Genomic DNA, 5,229 nt, shown 5'->3' on the forward strand with positions numbered 1-5,229 from the left:
CGAGCCACTCGCAATATGGCTCAAGTGAATATTCTTGGCACAAAAACATGGAAATGCATTGGATTTTTCACTCAGCCTTCACCGAACATATTTCCTGCTTATTTGAATGGGTTTCTTTATTGGTCTTCTCATTTACATCCATTATCCGTATTTACTTTTGACATTGAGAAGGAACGGTTTGGGTCAATTTTAGCACCAAGTGAGGATCAACTTGATCTGCATAGCAGTGTGGGAGTATTACGGGGAGAAGTCTGCATATCTAGGGTATCGAAGTCCGGTACCATTCATGTCTGGACAATGAAAGATTATGGTACCGAAAAGGCGTGGTCTAAAGTTTTCTCCTTTTCCATGTGTCCTTATCCAACACGGTATTATGGCCCATTTCAACCCATAAAGTACTTGAATGATGGGGCAATATTGATGTTTCACTCTTATAGAAACTTTATACCCACGGATCTAGGAGATGCTTTACTTTACAATATTGATGGAAACAATATTGATGGGGAAAAAAACCTTGATCGGAGCACTTCCCTGTGAGGCGCCGTTGGGATCGGCCGGGGACACTCCGATGCCAAAGTCAGTAATATTTCTGAGAATAAACTGTAAGCACAAAAGTAGGGAATCAGTAAGTGTACCTTTGATCCTAGGAAGCTGGGGTATTTATATAGGTTTTTGTAACCTTCAGCATTAATGGGGAAGCAGGTGAAGAGTCAGGTCATTACTCATCTTTAATTGCTATCAATTCTCCATTAATCCCAGCATTTAGCATTGAAACCCTCAAAGTTGAGGTATTCGAACAGTCAAGTCTTTATTCCCCTTTAATGGCTATTAATTGCCATTTAATTGTATTTATTCCCATTCATGGATGGTAATAAAGGCGCCTTTTGGTATTCTTAGATCCGTCAAGGCGTATGTACGCTCTCCTTGAGAGCTATGGCGGGTCTCCACTACTCGCTCTCATCGGGCGTATCTCGTTATGGCGTATCTCGCCATGGTCCACGTGGTGTGGCATAATGCTAGAAACTCCTTCATTTTCTTCATTATTTACATATTCACCCCTGCATTGATCCTACAAAGATTGTCATTAATTCCATATTAATCATGCATAAATATCTCTTTTAGAAGGAATAATGGTTTGCCATTATTTCTATTTATTTTCCCTTATTCCTTATTCAAGAATAATTTAGGTTGTTATCAAGTTGCACCATTTCCATTGGAACCATATACATACTACGAAAATGTTGTTCCAATCAACCCCCCAAATACCCTCGCTATCATCTTTTAAGTTTTCCAACATCCAGCTTCCAAAATCAAGGGAGAAGAAATTTCCCAACTCATGAATGGGTTAAAGTTCTTCCATGTACAATTGCTTATTGTGCGGTCTCTAAGGACATGAAGGATTGATTATTCCCTCGATTACAAACTGTGCATGAACCAAAATCCATCAGGTGTCGTTTTTTTCGTTCTAAATTGGCGAGTAGTCGGTTGTGCAAGGTTGTCCACATGAAGAATTTAATGCGGTATGGAACTTTGAGCTACCAGATAAAATGCCAATTACAATTTTCATGATCACTGCCTTTCTTGAGCACTAATTGATAGGCCGATTTGGATGTGAAGAGTCCGCTGCTGGTTCCATTCCAAATCAATTCATCTCTATTAAACTCGGAGGTATCTATTCGGACAGCCGCCATCCGAAGGCGCGGCTCTAGAGGGATCCATCTTTCTAATAGCACCCAATTACATTTGCCTTCCATATTTGTATAGAGACTCCATATTCAGGTCCTTCCTTTTCAGATCTTCCCCGGGATATTATGTTAAATATCCTATTTAGGCTGTCCATTAAGAGGATTGTTTTATGTAAATGTGTGTGCAAAACATGGTATGATATAGTTTCAGACCCTGAATTTGCAAAGCTCCATTTTGATCAAGCTGAGGTTTATCCCTTGATTCGAAGATTCCAATCGAGAATGGTTTATCTTGTGCAGCCAGATAATGATGATTTCGAGCTCAAGCTTGGGATGTGTGATCATAGCCACTCTAAGTCTGGATGTGTCTGTAAGGTTCAGGTTAACCTTGACACCAAATTAAAAATACATGGAAACAAGGATCAGAGTTATAAATATGGTATAAGTAATTCATGCAATGGCTTGCTTTGCTTGTTCGATCCATTTGCTAGAAGTCCCCTTATTGTTTGTAATCCCATTACGGGTGAGTTTATTAACCTTCCGGAGATTAAGAAGGTTGGCTTGGACCAACATCCTATGCGTTATAGTTATAGTTTTGGTTTTAGTCCTCTGTCCAACCAATATAAGGTGATAAGAATGTCTGCGAGAGGCACTCACAGTATGGCTCAAGTACATATTCTTGGCACAAAAACATGGAAATGCATTGGCTTTTTCACTCAGCGTTCACCGAAGTTATTTCCTGCTTATTTGAATGGGTTTCTTTATTGGTCTTCTGATTTACATCCATTATCTGTATGTACTTTTGACATTGAGAGGGAACGGTTTGGGTCAATTATAGCACCAAGTGAGAATCGACTTTATCTGCATAGCAGTGTGGGAGTATTACGGGGAGAAGTCTGCATATCTAGGGTATCGAAGTCCGGTACCATTCATGTCTGGACAATGAAAGATTATGGTACCGAAAAGGCGTGGTCTAAAGTTTTCTCCTTTTCCATGTGTCCTTATCCAACACGGTATTATGGCCCATTTCAACCCATAAAGTACTTGAATGATGGGGCAATATTGATGTTTCACTCTTATAGAAACTTTATACCCACGGATCTAGGAGATGCTTTACTTTACATAGATTCAAAAAGAAATCGGTTCAGATATTTGAAGATCCATGGGATGGAATCAGCAGCGGAAGTAATTGCTCATACTCCAAGCTTGGTCACTCAAACAAGCTCTATCGGGACAGAATGTGAAGGTGCATAATGTTATGTCCAGGTAATTTTGTAATGTTATGCTACATAAAGCTTGAGTTGATTGATCTCAAATAGTTTTTCATTTACATTTTTTATAGCATCCCTTGTTGATAATGGGATCGAGAGCTGCCTACAGAAATTGGGTTGCGAATGAATTAACGAAGCAATGAATTCAAACTTTAAACTTAAATAGATGTAGTGATGCATATGATAAATGAGGAAGTTGTTGAGGAAATAAAGAATTACTTGCAAAATGAATTTGAAAGTCCCCTGTTTTTTTATCTTTTTTTTCTAACCAATTTGTAACTCTGTTGGGTAGGTGCACTGAGTTGAAGCTGCACAAAGAGGCCAAAGATATTTCAATAGTTGAAGAAGAGTTTTATCCCAGGTTTTTTTTTTATGCTAGTTCTGATTCTGGTTCGGATTCTAGTTCTGCTAATGATTCAGATTCAGATTCAGATTCGGATTCTAGTTCTACTAATGATTCAGATTCTGATTCGGATTCTACTTCTAGTAATGATTATGATTTTGATTCCGATTCCGATTCTGAATCCTACATATGAGGACAATGAGACAGACACATTGTAAGCTGCAGCGAAGGTAAATGTAGTTCTAAATATCTGCTAAATTATTTATTAACATTTTTTCCTCTGCAAAGAATATTTGAACTAGCACTAAATTTAGTTGTACGTAGTTAACTCTAATATGTCCGATTGAAAAATCGGATATACTCGACTGTAATTTCAGTTGCTTCAGAAGGATATATTGTATATAGTTTAAATTTGTGCCGGAATTTCAAAATCCTTGTATGAAATATGGATATAAATTAGCTAACAACGAACAGAATTGCAATTGTTTTTTTTTCTCTAAAATTAATTTCTAATAGATGCTAATGGAATATTTTTTAATTACAGATGCAGGAGCCATTTTCATGTTTGAAGCAATCTGGGTGAGAGCATAACATTGATTCTGATTCTTATTTTGTTTTTCTATGGTTGCATATAGACAGATGGTTGACAAGTTAATTAAACTATGGGTTAAGGTGCAAAAATACCCCTAACGTTTTAGGTGAGGAGCAATTTTACCCCTAACGTCTAAAATGGTGCAATTTTGCCCATATCGTTGGAAGTCAAGAGCAATTTTACCCCTAACGTTAATAAATTGGGTCAATTTCATACACTATTATAAAACACAGATATTTTTGTTCCTTATTCAGCACCAATTGCATAACAATTCGTTCTGGAAGAAATGATTTCATGTTTAAAAAAAAAAGAATTTGAGATTAATATTTATAAATTTGATGAATTTATTGAATTTATTTTATCTAATTCGTACAAAAAGACAATATGTTTTTTTTTTATTATTATTTTTTTTCACATTCCAACATATGTTTATGATTTGTTACTAATAAAATGACACACGTATGAAGTGTAGATGACAAGATTTATGATCGAGAAAACAGTTTCATGAACTATTTCTCAAATTGACCCAATTTATTAACGTTAGGGGTAAAATTGCTCTTGGCTTCCAACGTTAGGGGTAAAATTGCACCATTTTAGATGTTAGGGGTAAAATTGCTCCTAGCTCAAAACGTAAGGGATATTTTAACACCTTAACCCTTAAACTATTTCAGCTAGTTAACTATTTGTTGGGTACTTAAAAAGTTTTTAGTTTATTAAAATCGGTTAATTACTAATTGATAAAATTTTAACTTTTGGTTGGTTAATTTTGATTTCAATTATGCTCTAACTTGTTCGGCCGTGTCTTTTGCTGATCTCATTCTTATAGAGGAAGTTCTTGGGCCCGTTTGATTTATTTGTTCTTGTTTGTTTTGTAAAAATTGAAAATATTTTAGTTTGACATTATAAAAATGATCATTAACAATTTTAAAATGAAAATTTTAAGAATTAAAGTTGTTTAGTACCTTAGATTAGTAACGTGGTTGCAAGAAATTATATCAAACACAGTCTGGTGGATAGGGTACTCGAAACCTCAATATTAGGAGAAAGGCTCAAGCACTCAATCAAGGCGTTCCAAATGAAAGAAATGAAGAATGGTATGTTTCTTTGTGAATATGAGTCGAACAGACATAAAGAAAGAGTGACCCATGAAAGCCATGGAATTTTGAAAGAAACCTACTCATTATCCAGGATAAGGTGAGAGATGAGCAACTAGCAGTCCTTACTCGTTTCCCAAGATTAACCTTAACATAGTTATATCTTAAATTGATCTAAAATGGTCGAGAAGGAAGAAATTAATTCTGCAAATATAATTTGAGTAAAAGATTAGTGCAAAAAACA

General features: G+C 35.9%; 1 long non-coding RNA gene across 1 annotated transcript; it reads left to right on the forward strand.

The window, feature by feature from the left end:
- Nucleotides 1–2,931: 2,931 nt before the first annotated feature.
- Nucleotides 2,932–4,006, forward strand: LOC136221720 (uncharacterized). Its single transcript, XR_010685278.1, has 3 exons — nt 2,932–2,951; nt 3,249–3,529; nt 3,844–4,006. It is a non-coding gene; the product is annotated as an uncharacterized lncRNA (long non-coding RNA).
- Nucleotides 4,007–5,229: the final 1,223 nt, after the last annotated feature.

The sequence above is a fragment of the Euphorbia lathyris genome, chromosome 3, assembly GCF_963576675.1.
Source record: "Euphorbia lathyris chromosome 3, ddEupLath1.1, whole genome shotgun sequence".
NCBI classification, from domain to species: Eukaryota; Viridiplantae; Streptophyta; class Magnoliopsida; order Malpighiales; family Euphorbiaceae; genus Euphorbia; species Euphorbia lathyris.